This window comes from Drosophila bipectinata, chromosome 2L (genome assembly GCF_030179905.1).
Source record: "Drosophila bipectinata strain 14024-0381.07 chromosome 2L, DbipHiC1v2, whole genome shotgun sequence".
NCBI classification, from domain to species: Eukaryota; Metazoa; Arthropoda; class Insecta; order Diptera; family Drosophilidae; genus Drosophila; species Drosophila bipectinata.
Genome location: NC_091736.1, coordinates 8,534,087 through 8,550,382, shown reverse-complemented (window position 1 = coordinate 8,550,382; position 16,296 = coordinate 8,534,087). Strand labels below are relative to the sequence as shown.

Sequence of the window (16,296 nt, the reverse complement as noted above, 5' to 3'; positions counted from 1 at the left end):
GAATGTGGAGTGTGCGAAGCAGGTGCAATTGAATGAAAAATAATATTAATTTTACTTATCAATATGAAATGAGTGCTTGTTTGCGGCGGAGGAACGTGCTCCAGTCTCAAGTCTCCAGGGATCAGGAGTCAGCAATGCAAAGAGGATTCCGAAGCTGGAAGTTATTTACTTGGCCAATGTACCTTCATGATAAAATATTCCATTAATATGATAGAAAAGATTCATGTTAAAAATACAAAACCCTTTAAATAAACCATCACTCAAAACCATTTAAATAAAACAGTTTTAGAAACAACGAATACTTGATGACAATGTAAAATTATTCAAACCCATTTTAATTCAGTCGGATCTGTGTAACCGTTTTCTTTGTGCGGATTTGGGGAATTAAATTCGCACTCGATGGAACTAATTCGTTGAACAAAAATAAAACCAAATCAAACAACAATTAAAACACAGAAATGTACACAGAAAGTACATTTATTTCAAATATTTAACAATTCAATTTTATTTGACCCAATACATTCGGCATATAAATTTTAGATATATTCCATTTAGGACGGCCACTGAAGCCTTGGTGGCAAATAAAAATGCACATTCGATTTGTCCGACAACTGGCGCACCCTGCAAACAATTTCAAATGTCGCTATTCATTTGTTTTAGCATTACTTTTTTAATTTTATTTTTTTTTTGGATTGTCACACTACACCACCCAAACCTCATGGAAACCCTTTCTAAGCCACACACCATTCACTGGGCAATACACATTTTACACTTTTTCTGGTCCTGTCGTCTCTGTCGCTTTCCTATCGGAGAGTAAATAAATAAAAATTTCAAATTCAAATTTTTGCAGATTGGCCGAGTTGAGTTGAGTCCTCTGGAGACTGGCGAGTGGCCATGGACGTACCAGTGGGGGAAGAGTAAAGGATCAGGGACAGGAATAAAAAGTACGGCATCACTAGTTAGTCGTTCATCAAAATTGGCCGGAAATGTTGGTACAGTCAGGCCTGCTGAGGGAGGAAAAGGAGCAAATATGGTAAACTTTTTTATTTTTTTAATTTTCAATCATTTTATTTAAAGTTAAGCTGAAAATTTTTAAGTTAATATAATAGGTTTATCATACCCTTATTTGGAAAAATTGAATTTAGATTTTTAGTTCGGAAGCCTTTCTTTCTTCACCATAAACAATAATCATTTTTGGGCAAATAGTTTAATTTTTGTTAAAATTATCGTTTAAATTCTACAACTTTTGGTACATTTTTGCAAGCAAAGCTGTCTGTGAAATCTATTTACATGGCCAGCTGAAATGCTTTGGGGCCCTGTTGGCCGGCTCTCCCAGCTACTGTTTCTGCTGCTGCTTCAGCTCCAGCTTCTGCCTCAGTTTCTGTTTGATTTCATTACATCATTTGACGGGTGACTATTTGCCGGCCGGTTGGTCACTCCATGGTCTGGGGCTGGATTGGATTCGTTTTAGTTGCTCCGAGAGGGGGAAGTGAAACGAAAGGATGGGTGACAATTCCCCTGTGTACTTGCCGTGCGAAAATTGTGCGCTATGATTTTTGTAATTTGATTTGCAGATTTTAGTCTCTATCCTCTTCACTCTGTATTTTTCCGGCCTGAGAGTCCGTCTGTCTGTTGGTCTGTTGGTTTGGCTGTGTTTCATCCATTGGCATACATCGCATAAATTGCTCGCCTCGGTTCGCCCGGAGTCACATCGATGCATATACACACTGTGTGTCGGTGTGTGGGGAATTCCCCAAACCGACGAGTCCAACAACTACTCCTGGGACCTGGGTCCTTATTCCTATCCATCCTTTTTCCGTGTTAGTTGTGAGATAGTAGATGTAAAACCGCTTTTTATGATGATGTTGTTACGGAAATTTTCGTGCTTGCCTTATTTTGAATTTGATCAATTGGTATTCTTCTGCCACATCGTTTATTTTTCGTCCGTACATTTCAATTCGAAATTTAAACACCCCACCCCTCTTCGGGAGCAGTCAGCATCCTTGTCATGTGTCAATTGCAACGCCGGCTAGGCATGCCGAAGGAATTAAAATTCAATTCTGTTTCCATATGCACAAAACGGAAATTGAAAAATAGTGAGCAACATCAGGAGAAACTTTCAGATGCCGCTGTCGTTGATGTGTTAATACCAACCCACTCCTTCAAAGGCTTTTCCTCGGCAAACTCGACTTGCTTCTGGATCGAAAATGTCATCAAAACGGTGCAGAGAACTGCGAGACAGCGGTATCCTTTGACAATATCCGACAGAACTTATTTTACTCTCTCGCCCGACCCCTAAGGACCCAAAGCTGGCTATTAAGTCAGGTTCCGCCTGAAGACATTGTCTCAATCCGGATCGATAAACTGGAACTGCTTATAAATTCTTTTGTTTGCGCAGCTGCTGCTGTCAATTCAGCATCTTTAATCTTTCGATCGGATGGATCTTTGACTCTGGCGATCGTTTTTCCTTCGACTGCAGTCGACTGCTTAAAAGCGGTTCAACTACACTGGAGTGTAATTGATATGCAGGAATGCATCCAGTTTCGCGGCGGACCCTTAACTGGTTTTCAGATTTTTTCTTTACTGCTGAGAGACTTGTAGCTTGAAGTTTCAAGTTGATTCTTGAAAAATAAATAATTTTCAAAGCTTCTTGGTATTATTTTAACCTTAGAAACAATTTTATAATGTTGGTCAAAAAAGACTAGCTCATTAGGCGAGAATCTCGTTTTACACGAACTACTCTTCATCTAATATTATTAATAATGTAAGCATTTATCAACTAAGTTTTGTTTTAATTTACAATGGGCTTATATTTTAAACTTTATATTATAATAATTCGTAGTTTTATATAGAAATTTAAGCTAAGGGGTGCGTAAGCCGTTTGAAAATACAAGTCCAATCGGATGTCAGATACAGGCAGCTCCATTTTTATACTTCAAAAGCATTTAGATGGAACGTCCTCAATGGTATTAGCGTCTTTGGCGGTAAATCGAAGGAGGTAAGACTTGTTTAGCATCCGCAACCGCATTCATTTGGGGCGTCAATTATTTTATGATGGCTATGCGTCTATTATCATCAGCATAGAGCGAGATACAAGCCAGAGAGACGCCGGAGAAAGGGGGCTGAGATTGCACGGATCGCTTGGGATGTATCAAAATGAGCCATAAGTGGAACAAAGCTTGAAAACGTGACCAAATCAAATTTAATGGGTATTTCCATCAGACGGACAGAGATGGCATGCCAGGAGATTGATACAAACAGTCGGGTCAGAAGGGAGTGATGGGAAGCGAGACGAGAGAGACAGGGGGAGGCAAGTAAATGGTGGTTGGTGGGTGGTGGGTGGTAGGTGGGAGGAAACGAAATCGAAAGCTAAAATGAAAACAGATGCAGGAGCTGTCAAAAATGGACAGCGGCAGCCAAGAGAAATGAAAATGAAAGGTTTCAGGGAATCAGCCAGCATCAACTAGAGCTGGCTATAGAAGTAATTAAAGGGTTAAAATACATACATATATAAAATATAAAACAGATGACAATGCATGTTTTTAATTTATTTGTTTATTAATAGTTTAATACTTTTTGAATAAGCTGATGGGTTTTTTTTTTGTTTGGCAATATATAGCATAAGAAACTTTATAATGTTCTCCAGATACCCGGAATTGGAAGCTAAAGAAGATTAACTACATGGGACTCACTTGTTCGTTGTTTCTCTGTAATTGGTTCCTTTGGTGTTGATTCTTTTTTGTTTGGGGCACCCAGATTGTTTGAGCAAATGATTTATGCCTGTCTGCACAGTTTCGTCCCGACTTGGCCTGAAGGGATGTGGCAGGAGTCAGTTTGGATTCGCATTTGAAATATCCACATAAATATTTAAAGAGCACGTGGCCATTGTAAATGGTATGTCATGTTAGATGGCAAACAATTAATCAAAGATCAAAGTATATCCCTTCGAATCGAAAAGAGATTCCCCTCCAAGCCCAAAGCAATTGGCGAGCGTGGCCCCAAAGGAGCAGCAGCTGAAAATCGTAATTTTTTCATTCTCATATCTCTACTGCCTCGGCCTGGCAACACGAAATGTTGCTGGAAACATTTAGCCGGTTTCTCTCTTCAGCTGATGCTTTTGGCCGCTCTCGCTCGTTGGGAGCGCTCTCTCTATTTTCAGCGGATTTTTCTCCTGCTATACACAGGATACGAAGGTAGCGAACATCGACGCATGTCCTGCTGAACACAAGTACAGGGTGCACCCTGCACCACAATTTCAAGCTCTACGTCAAGTACGTTTCATCATAATTTGGCCACTAATACGCACACACATATGTACATAGACTTTAGCATGCGAGGACATGGGACGACCTCCGGGGCCTCGAAGTCTCGGCCGAAAGGTGCTTCCTCCTGGCACGCATTATTAAATATTTAATAAAAAAAAAATAATGCGTGGATTTTGGCTTCTTTGAATGGTTTGACTTTTGGCTTCCATTTTATTGCCGCCGCTTTCGTCATTGATAAATATTGTAGGAGTCGCACGTGTTGAAACGAAAGGTGTCAAGATTTCTGTGTCACCGTCGAGCTTACGTTTATTAAAAATAAGTCGACTGACACTTCGGAAGACGTCGAAGATCCTTGAAATAGAACTTGCTTCGACGCAGCACCTATAAATAGGATGGTTGAGGATAGGCTAGGAATAAGTGAAATGACTTTAATTGCCAAATATTTCTTTTTATTACTTAAATTTTTGGTTCTTTTCATATACTATTTTATTCAAAATATAACAATGTCTTAAATTTAAATTATTATTAAGGACTATATTTTATAATTTAGTGAATTTTTGTTCATTTTGGGTAAGCCCTGTTTAAAAAAATCACCCAAAAAAGTAAACTATTAAGATCTTATGAAATTATTTTTAATAGTATTTGCCATGGCAGGTTGTTTGTTCAGAGAAGGAAAGAAACTTTGAAGTGCCTAACTGAGCCTAGAGGTGCTTTTGGGTGTTATCTCTGGTCAAATCGAACAGACAACAAAATGCGGCACACTTTGAGGCGACTCCCAGAAAGCAGCTCCGGAAAAATCATAAAAAATGTTGCGGGCAAATAAAAAAGTCGTAAACCGTGGGAAAAGAGGGGAGGCTCCTTTTTTGGAAACCCAAAGATGAGGAGAGCTGGCCCTGCGGTCAGTTTGCTTATTTTTGTTATTTAATTTTACACTTTCTCGCCTGGTCCCCTTCAGGATCAGGAAAAAGCTTTTATATTTTTGCGTTTCTTTTTTTGCATTTTTGGATTCGGAAGAAGCTGAATATCTTTCTTGCGCTTGGTCACGTTTTGTCAAATAAGTTGGCCTGGCGCAAAAGCGTTATTTAATATTTTAGTTCTGGGGGTGCTGCAGTCGGAGCAATTTAGTGAAATATTTTGATTGCCAAACATGGCAAAACGGCAGTGTGGCGTTTGCATATGAATAACCGACTGCACTTAGTACCCACACAGATACAAATTTGCGGTAAAAGCCAAGTGTATGGTGTGTATTTAGATATGTGTTGGTGTCTAAACGGAAGTGGCAACATTGGCGCCACAAGCAAAAGTTTTTGTCGCTGACAGGAAGTTGCAATTTTGTTTGCAATTTCCTTCAGCGCACATTTTGGAGCCCAAGAAGGAGCGGCTGCGAGGGGTTGGGATGTGAAAAAGTGCTACAAGCCGAGGCGGGGAGCCACGCCTTCTGCCTGCTGTCAGCTTGTTTAGTTAACTAAGTTGCGGTTATTACAAATGAGAGGTGCGAGCTCGGGGTTTCGCAGGGAAGGAAACAGCCGCAGACAGAGATGATGTCTAGGTGGTGCCAATGTACCACGGCGTTTTTTAAGCCATCTGAAAATAAAACCAAAGCCAGCATAACAATGCGGAATATGCTACTAAAGTTCCAAAGGTTATATACGGCTTATCACTAAAAAATACGCAAAATCCAATTATTTTATTTTGCCACAAAAGCCTCTATTAATAAAAGTTATGCCTTTAATCTTTTGTCAGTTAATGCAATTATTTTTTATTTGATCCCGCACATAGTATTTTGAAACAAAAAGGTTTCTCTTTTTGTAGTCATTTAAATTAAATAATATTAGTCAATTAGCTATTTTTTGCGAACAACCAGCACTGTTGACTCTGTTTGTTGCCTCTGCTCTGAATTTGGCTTGGCCATATTTTTGCAGCCAACTTTCGTGGCAAATTAATTTGCAACAAAAGTTTCGCATCGCATAATACTCGTACAAATTGAAATATGCAGAACACGCAGTTCTATCCCGTTTTTCCTGGTGTTTTACTTGTTATAGTTTTTTAGGGTTTTGGAGTTGTTAATTTTTATTCGCTCATAATTCGAGGATTACTACAAAATTGTGCATATGGCGATGTATGCCGATGCTTGTATGAGAGAAAATAAAACATAATTTCAATTAGTTTCGGGTTCCTTCCTTACCACCGCCGATAGCGCATTGGGGGCAGCCGATACGATGCAATTGCAGCTTGACTTGCTCAGCGACTGGCAAAAGCGATGGAACATTGCCGTCAATAACGAGAAGTCCACTGCCTCCACATTTTCTCTCTGCAAAGGCAACTGCCCTCCAGTTAACCTTAACGGCTCTCCAATCCCACAGGTAGACAATCCCAGGTACCTGGGATTCACCCTAGACAGGAGGCTCACCTGGAAGCCCCATCTGATTAAGAAGAGGAAACAGGCTATTCAAAGACTTCGATCCTTCAACTGGCTTATGGGTAGGAGATCGAAGCTGAGAACTTCCACTAAACTCCTCATTTACAAGGCAATAATACGCCCTATCTGGACGTACGGCATACAGCTCTGGGGAACTGCGAGCAAGACGAATGTCCGAACTATGCAAGCTTTCGAAAATAGAGTCCTTCGAATCGCCACTGGGGCCCACGTCTATCATGACAATCGCACTATCCACGAGGTTCTCAATTTCCCTTGGGTCAAGGACGAGATACAAAGAAGCAGCACACGTTACATGCAGAGGCTTCATAATCACCCGAACCGGTTGGCCAGCTCCCTGCTGGACAGCAGCGAGCAACCCAGAAGACTTAAAAGGACACACCCGCTGGACCTCCCCTTACTACTCTAATTTTTTTTTCTACCATATTAATATTTAAAAATATCTATACGTGAAGTTTACGTGATAAAATTTAATGGTTGTCCCTAATGGACAGTTTTAAATAAACTTTACCCTGCTATTACAAAAAAATTAGTTTCGGGTTTAAAAAAGTTTTTATTTACATGTATAATTTCATATTACGACTGGCTTAATTTTTGCTAATCGTGCTCATGACAGCTTTATTAATCAAATATTCAAAGAAGCTTGATTTCCACAAAAAAGGTGAGATATGCAGTGAGTTTTATTATAAATTTCAACGTCGGAATGCTTTTTTTGCCCAAACTGAAAAATCCAAAGTTCTGCTAATTAAATGCTTCATCCCCTCGCATTCCGCAATTAGCAGAGCCTTAGCCTGCAGGTGGACGGAACCCAAAAACAGAATGACCCCGACCTCCGTTTTCATACATAATTTCATTCACAAATAAATTAATGTCACTGCCAGCGAAGGGAAATATTTTTCCAAAATATTTTCTTCAAATGATTTCTGTGCGTTTTGTTTTTCTGTCATTCGCTTTTTGTTTACCAACTTTTCAATTGACGGCATTTGCTGCCATGGACATGAAGTGAGTCAACGTGAAGTGGCTCAGAGGTCAGCAGCAAATATACAGACAGCTGTAGCAACGTACGCGTTTATAAACGCTGCTCTGACATAATTTGCTCAATCATTTGCATAATTTTTAACAGTCCACAGCCCTCAGCCTTGAGCACGCCCACCCGCGTCCGACCCGAGCCCGCCCTCTTTAGCATTTTGGGTCTCCCTCTGATTTATTTTATTTTTTATTTATATATGTATGTTTCAGTTGTGTTGCGCATCTCGTTAACAGGAGACGAGGCGCAAAATAAAGAAAGTTCACAAAAATGGCAGTCGCAGACGAAGCTACCCTTTAGAGTTCTTCTAAGAAGTGTACTACCCCTAACATACTAAATCTTAAACGTTGAAAACATTTTGGACATGTTGGTGACCAACATATGGATCATACGGATCATAAAGGAGAAAGTTGATCGAACTACAAAGATCTTATATTTTCCCGGATTTCGAAAGGTATTCCAATTTGATTCTTTAGTTTATGTCAGCTTCCTATGTAGGAAATATTATGTTGTTATTTACAATTTATGAATATAATTAAAGTATATATGAAGTATATAAAATAAATAAAATATAATATCTGTGGATCCTTGATATTCCGATTAAAGAACCTTGTTTTAAAATGTTCTATAACTGATAGGACTTGAAACAGAAGATACAGATAGTCAGGTGGATATGTCTATATTGGCTTGGAAGGTGATTCCGAAAGAAAGGTTGCCAAAGATTCTTTCGAAATGAAAACCCCCTTGGCAAGGGTGTAATGAAAAATTTTCGGCAGAAAAACAAACAGAAAGGTAAAAAATTGTGTTTTTGTTTCAATGGATGTGACTGTGATAAGGGGACATTTGCGAGTAGCATACTTTGCGGCTGGGAAGCTCATGGCTGACCGTACAAAAGGGAAGTGGAAAAATGCGACGTGTTGCCGCAGCAGTTAAAAAATGGCCGACTGCCATTCGCCACATTTTGCACATAAAAATAATTGTGTTTACTCTGTTTAATGCGATTGAATGCGACAGAAACACCCCCAGCCTAATGCGGATTTTTAATGTAAGCGTATCGGAAGGATACACAAGCTAAATGAATTTATTTCTGGGGAAAATTGAGGGGAAAGTATGTGAATATGTGTATTGGCTCAAACGCAAAATGTGTTGGAAATCGATTTCATCTTCGCCTTCTCTTGCTGTCACAATTTCAACAGGTTCCTGGTGTCACATACTTGTGCTTGGGTGTTAGGTGATCGGAATTTCTTGTTGGTTTTCTGCAAATGGAAGCTGCAAATGGCTGGGAATCCTAATTGAAAATCTTTTCCCGGCTTTAAGCAAGGTAATATTTCTTAAAATCGATAAAAGCTTAATCTTGCAATCGCACAATGGATTCACGCCTTGCCGCACAAAAGTCAAAAAGTCATTCAAAAGTCAAACGAGCAATTTGCTTATTAGGCTTGTTACAGCTAATACACACTTTATGATTAAATGTGTAGGCGGTGTGATAAAATTATCCCAAATTATTGAGAAGTAATTAGCCATCGTAATAATCGATTCCTGGAAAACGAGCTAGAAAGCTATCATTACGCAAAAATTAGCAAGAATGTGAGATGGTTTTAGGGGGAAAAAGGTCCTCCTTTTCCAAACAACATTTTTTTGCTGGAGAATTCCTGTGCTTCCGTCAATTGACAGGTGTTGCTGACACGGACACAGGATGCCAGAATGCAAAGGAAAAAAACCAAAGGCATGAAAAAAGTTTGGGACCCTAACTCTATCTCTGCCTCCCCGTGAAATGCCTTCCTTGAACTGACTACCTGAGATGACTGCAGAACATGTCAGAATGTGTCGTCCGAACATTTCAATCAGAATTCAGCTGGCAGGACGTTCCCGTATTTAGGTTCAGCAGGCTAGTTGTGCTGGCATGGGGATGCAAAATCCTTGTCCCCTTTCCAGGTCCATAGTATTGTGCCAAGCTCCACCAATTCGCATTATTTTCTAGTATTTGGATTTTTCTGATTCGACAGAAATGGTTGCCCCTCTGTACCTACTTCTACTCAATCCCACATTTGAAAATCCACTTTACATTTAATTTAAGTTTTATCCATGGAAAAACATACTTTTTGCACGAAAAACAAAAGCAATTTTCTGCTTTGAGAAAATGTCTAAATATTGCTGCATCAATATTTAACAGGGCAGGAATTTTGTACTTTTCGTTAGCCACTTGACTCATTTACCATGCAAACTTAATTACAATTTCATTCGGTTGGCTCTGTAATTCCCCCTATTGCTTGACAAATAGTTTTACATACACCATTTTTCTGTTTTTGTTAGTACACACTGTACACTGAAAGTTTTGCAAAACTAAACTGATTCATGTGATGCCTAAATATTAAAGGCTGCCCTGGGAGACGCTCCAAGTGGAAGAGAGTGGCGCATTTGCAAATTAAGTTGTCACTTATTTGGCATAAAATCAAATTGAAATTTATTACAACAAAATGATTATTTGATAACAATGCAGCATCCACTCATTCCCCATGGCTTGGCAGGACTTGACTGCACTATTCATAAATATGCAAAAGGACCCTGAGCGGAGGGGGAGCGAGATGAGCTGATGTCTGCTTCTCGTTCTCAGTCTCGACATGATTTGTGGTATTTTCCGACTGCTGCCTGATGTCCCATTTTCCAACTGTAATTGTAAATGTCATGTTGTGCGTGTGTCCTTTCCCCGCCATTCCCTGCCTCCCTCCATAACTTTCTCACCATCTGTCCAAATTTCTGCGTGTGTGTGTGAGTGCATGCCGTCTGCAAGTTAGAAATTGAAATTTATTTGCATTTTTGATTTGTCAGTCATCATAAATATGCAAGGACAGCCGAGCAGCAGTGCCGTAGAAACAAAATGGCAGAAAGTGGCATTTGCTTTTGATAAGATTTTTTAATGAACTTCTCTCAAAGCAAGCTCCCCTCTATTCTGCCGGATAGCTATCCCTATTACAGCCGAAAGACTGAAAATAATGTATAGACCCTAGAAGAATATTAATTATACAATATTATTTAAAAAAAAAATAACATATTCATTTTTTTTTATTAAATAAACAAATATGTTACTTCTTATTTGATTTCTTCAAGTGTGCTTTTAAAGTCCCTCCCAAAGGAAGCCACAAGAAGTCGCATTAATTGTTCTGATCTTTGCTTTGCTGCTTCTGCAGTGCCAAGTTCAGAGCTAATGACGAGAAGCCGTAACGGGTCTTCAAAAGGAGGCTTCCCCGCTCACGCTATATAACGATTTCAGCTCTGATTGAAATGGAAACCGAAAAGGATTTCGCATTGGTGCAGACTGGTCTCGGCCTTTCGGCTTAAGAGTTCAATGCATCTGAACTGGGCTGACTCGATTTCCGTCGAAAGCCGAAGGCAAAGGCCTGGAAAACCTTTCGGTGAGTTTCAACCAGCTAACCCATAACCCAAGCCCACTCATATCCCCTCGGTTTATATTTTCTGAACTTTTTGTTTCTATTTATCTTATCCTGTTATCCCATTTCTCCCCCTAGACAATCGAATGTGGTTTCATTTTAAGCTCACACAAACGGACACGGACAAAAACTTGCACGTCACTACACATCATTTGTATTGCTTTTTGCTGTCTTTCTTTCGGGGAGCCCCAGTCCCTAAGATTCATCCGCCCCGCAGGCATGTGCTTGGAAATCATAAATTACCCCAAAAAGTATGCAACATAATACCAGAAATTTGTGTAAGCGCATTCTTAACGCACAGCGCTCTGTATATAGTGTGCGGTGGGTGGGGAATGCTAGTGAACCCTGGGCGGATTTAGCTTGCACTCCTGGTAGCCCCCACGAGCACACACACAGCCATTAGATGAACGGACGCAGCTGTCAGGATTCGCAAGTTTCCAGTTTCCCCACCCAAGGCAGTAAACTAACCTTGTCTAAATGTTATAAATAAATAATAAGAAATAAAAATAAACTCACGTACACATGTATAAATAAATGCTCTGCATTGCTCTCTTTTTAAGTCTTCTTAAAACCGAATCTATGAAAACGAAAACTGGATCTTAAACAAGAAAAAGCACTACCAACACAACAATTTTCCATTGGGTCTAATGAACATTGAATATTGTGCTGCCCTTGGCCATTGCAATGCATTGGATTCGGACATTTTCCATTTACTTGTCCCAATGATATACCCTATATATAATGAACAATTTTTTACCCATTATCAAATATACAGGATTAAGAAAGATAAACACAAATCAGAGTTACTTACAATTAATTACAATTATCTTATAAAATTTTTGTATTTCTGACAGGCTAATGCATTTTCGAAACTCTTCATTAAAGCACATTTATCATTTCTCACTTTGTGAACAATTTTGTTTAGTTTAAACTTTTTGCATTGCCACGGTTGCACTTATTGAATTGAATGAGAACAAAAAAGGACATAAAAAGTTTCATGACATTCGTATGAATATCCGGGGAAGTAAGCACATAATACAATCTATCACATGCCCCAGCTATCTATCTCTGTCCAACATGGGCGGCTGGGGGCGGTGCACTGCCACACCACACGAACTCACTAATTGCAAGCGGTGCGTGCAGAGGAAAAAAAAGGAAAAGCTACGCGGAGAGATGAAATAATAACCCAATGGTACTCAAATGAAGACCGTTCCAATGGGGATTAAGTGAAAGCTTGGGGGAAAGCGGAAAAGCCAGTGCGCGAAGGGCTAAGAGCGGGGGGATGGAAATTGGGAAATGGGTAACGGGAACCGAACGTAGCCTGGGACAGGACTCATTTAAATTTCATGCTTATTGCCACAAAATAGCTCAGTTCGTGGCAGTAACCGCTGGTGCTGCTGCTGCTGCCGGCTTCTGTCCTTGCTACCGCCACAGAAAATATTTTACATATATCACTGACAAGCGACGACGGATCTGGAAATGGCCAGGAGAAATGGGAAATGGGGGGAATGACAGGAGGGACTACGGCCAGCCAACCAAAAAACAAGCTCTGGGAAGCACCGAAATAACACCAGGGGACCCCATGTGTATACACTTGTACGTATATGTTTGTGTGCGAGTGCTTGGTTAAGCTTTCAAGTAAAAATAGCAAAAATGCTGTCAACATAATAACGAAATTTTAACGCGCCCAGCGCAGCCAGCAGCCAGCGACTCAGTTCAGTTCAGCTTAACTCAACTCACCCCTGGCCGGGACTAGTCGGATCTCCTCTGGACTGGTGGGGTCTGGTCTGAAACCCGTAATTTCAACATATCAAGTGATTTCTTTTCCCTTTTTTCAGTTATTGCTGTTACAGGGGGTATGTGGACACTCATGTCATAGTAAGTTGTGAAAAGGGTTGTTACTCTAACGACAATAATTCAGTATAATCTCCATCAGTATTATCCATAACTGGCTAATATTTTGTATTAGTCCAAGAAATAATTTTTTTAGACACTAGGTGGAAATAAACCAGATCATAGGGAATTTCAAGTTCGTCTACTAGGATTAAGCTACCAAAGGTTTTTTTTTTAGCAGCCACGGTTTGCCAGCCAAGAACGCGACCCACAGTGGAAATATTCTGTGGAAAAACGTACGGCAAACTAAAAACTGAAATCCAGAAATAAATAAATTGACGTGGCTATGACGCTTACACGGTTCAGACGGGTTGGCCAGGACCCGGGCTGGACGAGGGGAAAATGCCAGGGGAAGGACAAAGGCAGTGGATATTCAGTTTCTGGGCTTGCAGGATGCGCAAGGACACAATCATCCGCGGCAAACCGAGCCGAGCTTCGACTGAGCTGCGCTTCTGCAGCAGCTTCTCCACTTGCTCGTAAATTCGGCATGAAAAAGTTGCACGAATAAATTAAATTTGTTTGTAGAGGGAAGGACCGAAAAAAAGTAAGAAAGAAACAGCAGGAAAATCTGCACTTCGCTTCTTTGGTTCTACCCATGGCAAATTGTCTGGCTAACATGTGAGTGCATCTGTATTTAATTTTGCCGTTTTCAACGAAAATTTTCACGCTGCCTGCATTTGGATTTTAATTTATACACTCGCATAGCCCGACACGACGATGACGACCGAGGCGTCTGGGAAATCCATTAGGCAATTCACTTAGCCGGTAATGAAAGCTCAACAACTAGCAGAGCTAGAAATAATATAAGCAGTGGGCATTTGTTTTGGATAGAATCTCTGATGACTTGGTTAAATTAGACGGGCAAGGAGATGCAAGCTTTTGGAACTGTTTTACCTGAATCTTGCTTCAAGAGAAATCAAAGCATATAAGCAGTTCATCTAATCATAAGATAAATTCTAATAAGATGATGAAAAGATTTTATAACTCGTTGATTAAACTCAATAGAGTTTAAAAGCCGTTCTGCTAGTTCCACCAGATCTTATAAGCTAAAGGATTTATTTAGACACAATTTTCAATAAAGATAAATGGCAGGTCTTGTGAACTGTCTTGCAAATGAAATCCCTGGAACCAGCCACTCACCCCCATTTCTTTTTAATTCTCATTCCTCTGATGCCGTTTAGACAGAAAAGTGTTAGGGCAAAAGCCGATTCCCAGCGAAATCAGACGTGAGGCTCACCAAGGTGCGGGTAAAGGCGTTGCCCAGGTTACGGGCAGGAGAAAAGATGCTGTGGACCGTACCAGGTGCTAATATGGCGCAGTCATTTCCAGCATGTCCCGATTGGCGACAAAGGGCTATAGAGTCGTCTGATTTCCATAGACCTTTCATTCCCGGCTTTTGACGCAGCTTCGCCACTTGAGCATGCAATTGGCCATGCAACGAGTCCTGCATCGAAGACAACAATGGGACATACCCTGACAGGGTTACGCTGGAAATTCGAAATTGTATTAAACTTAGCTCAACAAGGTGCAAGATGTGCATGAGGTGGAGGAGTTTGCTCTAAGGTTATACAAATAATAGTACTGCAGCTTCTATTGTCCGAACGCCCTAGAGTGCCAGAATCAAGGGTCCCAATAATATTCCGCTTGAGCGCTAAGTGTCAAAAGGCGTCTTACAAACGGGAATTTCTACTCTGCGAATTGTCGACAAAAGGCGATTCAAAGGATACTTAAGCTCCCTGGACGTCTTTCAAAATTGCAATTAACGGCCAGCATGCCAAACAACAAAAAATAAAAACACAACCAAGGGCGATGACCACCTGGATTAGCCACGTCTGCTGTCCATTGCCAATGCCAGTGCCATCCGCTTAGGCTGAGCGCGGCCCTCAATGACCCGGCCTAACGATAGCCAAATATAATTATGGACTTAACAAGATGGAGACATTGTTGGCCAAGGAGAACCACAATGCCACAAAGAGAATCCAGGGCCAGTGAGGTGCGAGGATAAACGCAAAACAGCCGCAGAGCAAGTGTCACTAACATTCCGCTCCAGGGGGATGAACTACAAATAGAGCTGGGGAGTACACAAGTAAAAACGGAGGGGCTTTTTTTTATTCGAATCATTATTGAATACGGTAATTTGAGCACCACTTCCATACCCTATTCGCCCAGAAAAGCTAACTCAAAATATTTTCTCGCAGTGGTTTGCTACATTGCGACGGAAAACTCTCTCTGGGTAAAAGCAAATTATTATCATTTTTAAAAGTTGGCGAACTCGTCCGGCTGTGGCTAGCCCCCTTCTTAGCCATCCCCATCGTCATTTTCCCATCTGGCGGCCGTTGCTGAGGTGACGCTGCGCTTGTTTAATTAAGCCAGAAGCAGCATCCGAAGCAGTTGAGCTGCTGAATGGTAGTGGGTGCTGAGTGGGGGATAGCTGGGGAAGGGAGCTGGTAAAACAGGAAGAAACTTACCGAGGTCACTGGGGTGGCGATGTTGGCGGGTGGTTGACTCCTGGTTGTAGGACTGTTACTGTTACTGCCACTGACTCTTGTTCGGGCCCTGGTTCGGGTTCTGGTTCTGGCTGCGACTCTGGTTTGATTGCCACTCAACTGGGGATTTAAAATATGCGACAGACGTAGCGCGAAAAGCAATCAAGATGAGTTCAGGGCCTGGAATTGGGATTGGTATTAGCCGGGAGAGAGGGGTTGATGGATCGGGGGATAAACTGACGGCTCAGGGCACTTAAACTATGTACACGTGTTGTTTGCTTTTTTCGCCCAGCCCGCTTTATGGCTGCGAAATCAAAGTTATGCCGGTTCACCTTTGGATAGTTGTTCAAATATGTCAACAATGACGACGACGGTGAGACAACATCGAAAAAGCCATGGCGGAAAAAAGTGTTGTGAAAATTTGCCAGACTGACGCAATTTATGGCCCTTGGTTGACATTTTGTTGCAATAACCCGGAGCGGGGATCCGAGAAGGAAAGTCGAAGGAAGAAAGCAAGGAAACCGGCATGTTTCATATTTTGTCAACTACAAGCAGGATTTGCTTTCCTTACGCTTTATTCTGGGTTACACTCTATTTTACGGGTATGGTAGTTGAGTATAATATTTTATTAACATATATTAAGTTTTTTATAATCGTAAATATAAAATTTGATTTTAATAAGCAGTTTTAATAATAAGCCTAAAAATGAAGACTAAAAATATACTTTTCTATACTTATC

General features: G+C 40.7%; 1 long non-coding RNA gene across 2 annotated transcripts; it reads right to left on the bottom strand.

Annotated features, from left to right (window-relative positions):
- Positions 1–481: 481 nt before the first annotated feature.
- On the bottom strand, positions 482–15,850 carry LOC108133330 (uncharacterized). 2 transcript variants are annotated; one of them, XR_001773731.3, is made up of 3 exons: positions 15,540–15,839; positions 905–1,007; positions 482–803 (listed from the first exon to the last, which is right to left on the bottom strand). It is a non-coding gene; the product is annotated as an uncharacterized lncRNA (long non-coding RNA). The 2 variants fall into 2 exon arrangements; XR_011442199.1 differs by having other exon boundaries at positions 483–1,007; positions 15,540–15,737; positions 15,799–15,850.
- Between the last annotated feature and the right edge of the window lie 446 nt (positions 15,851–16,296).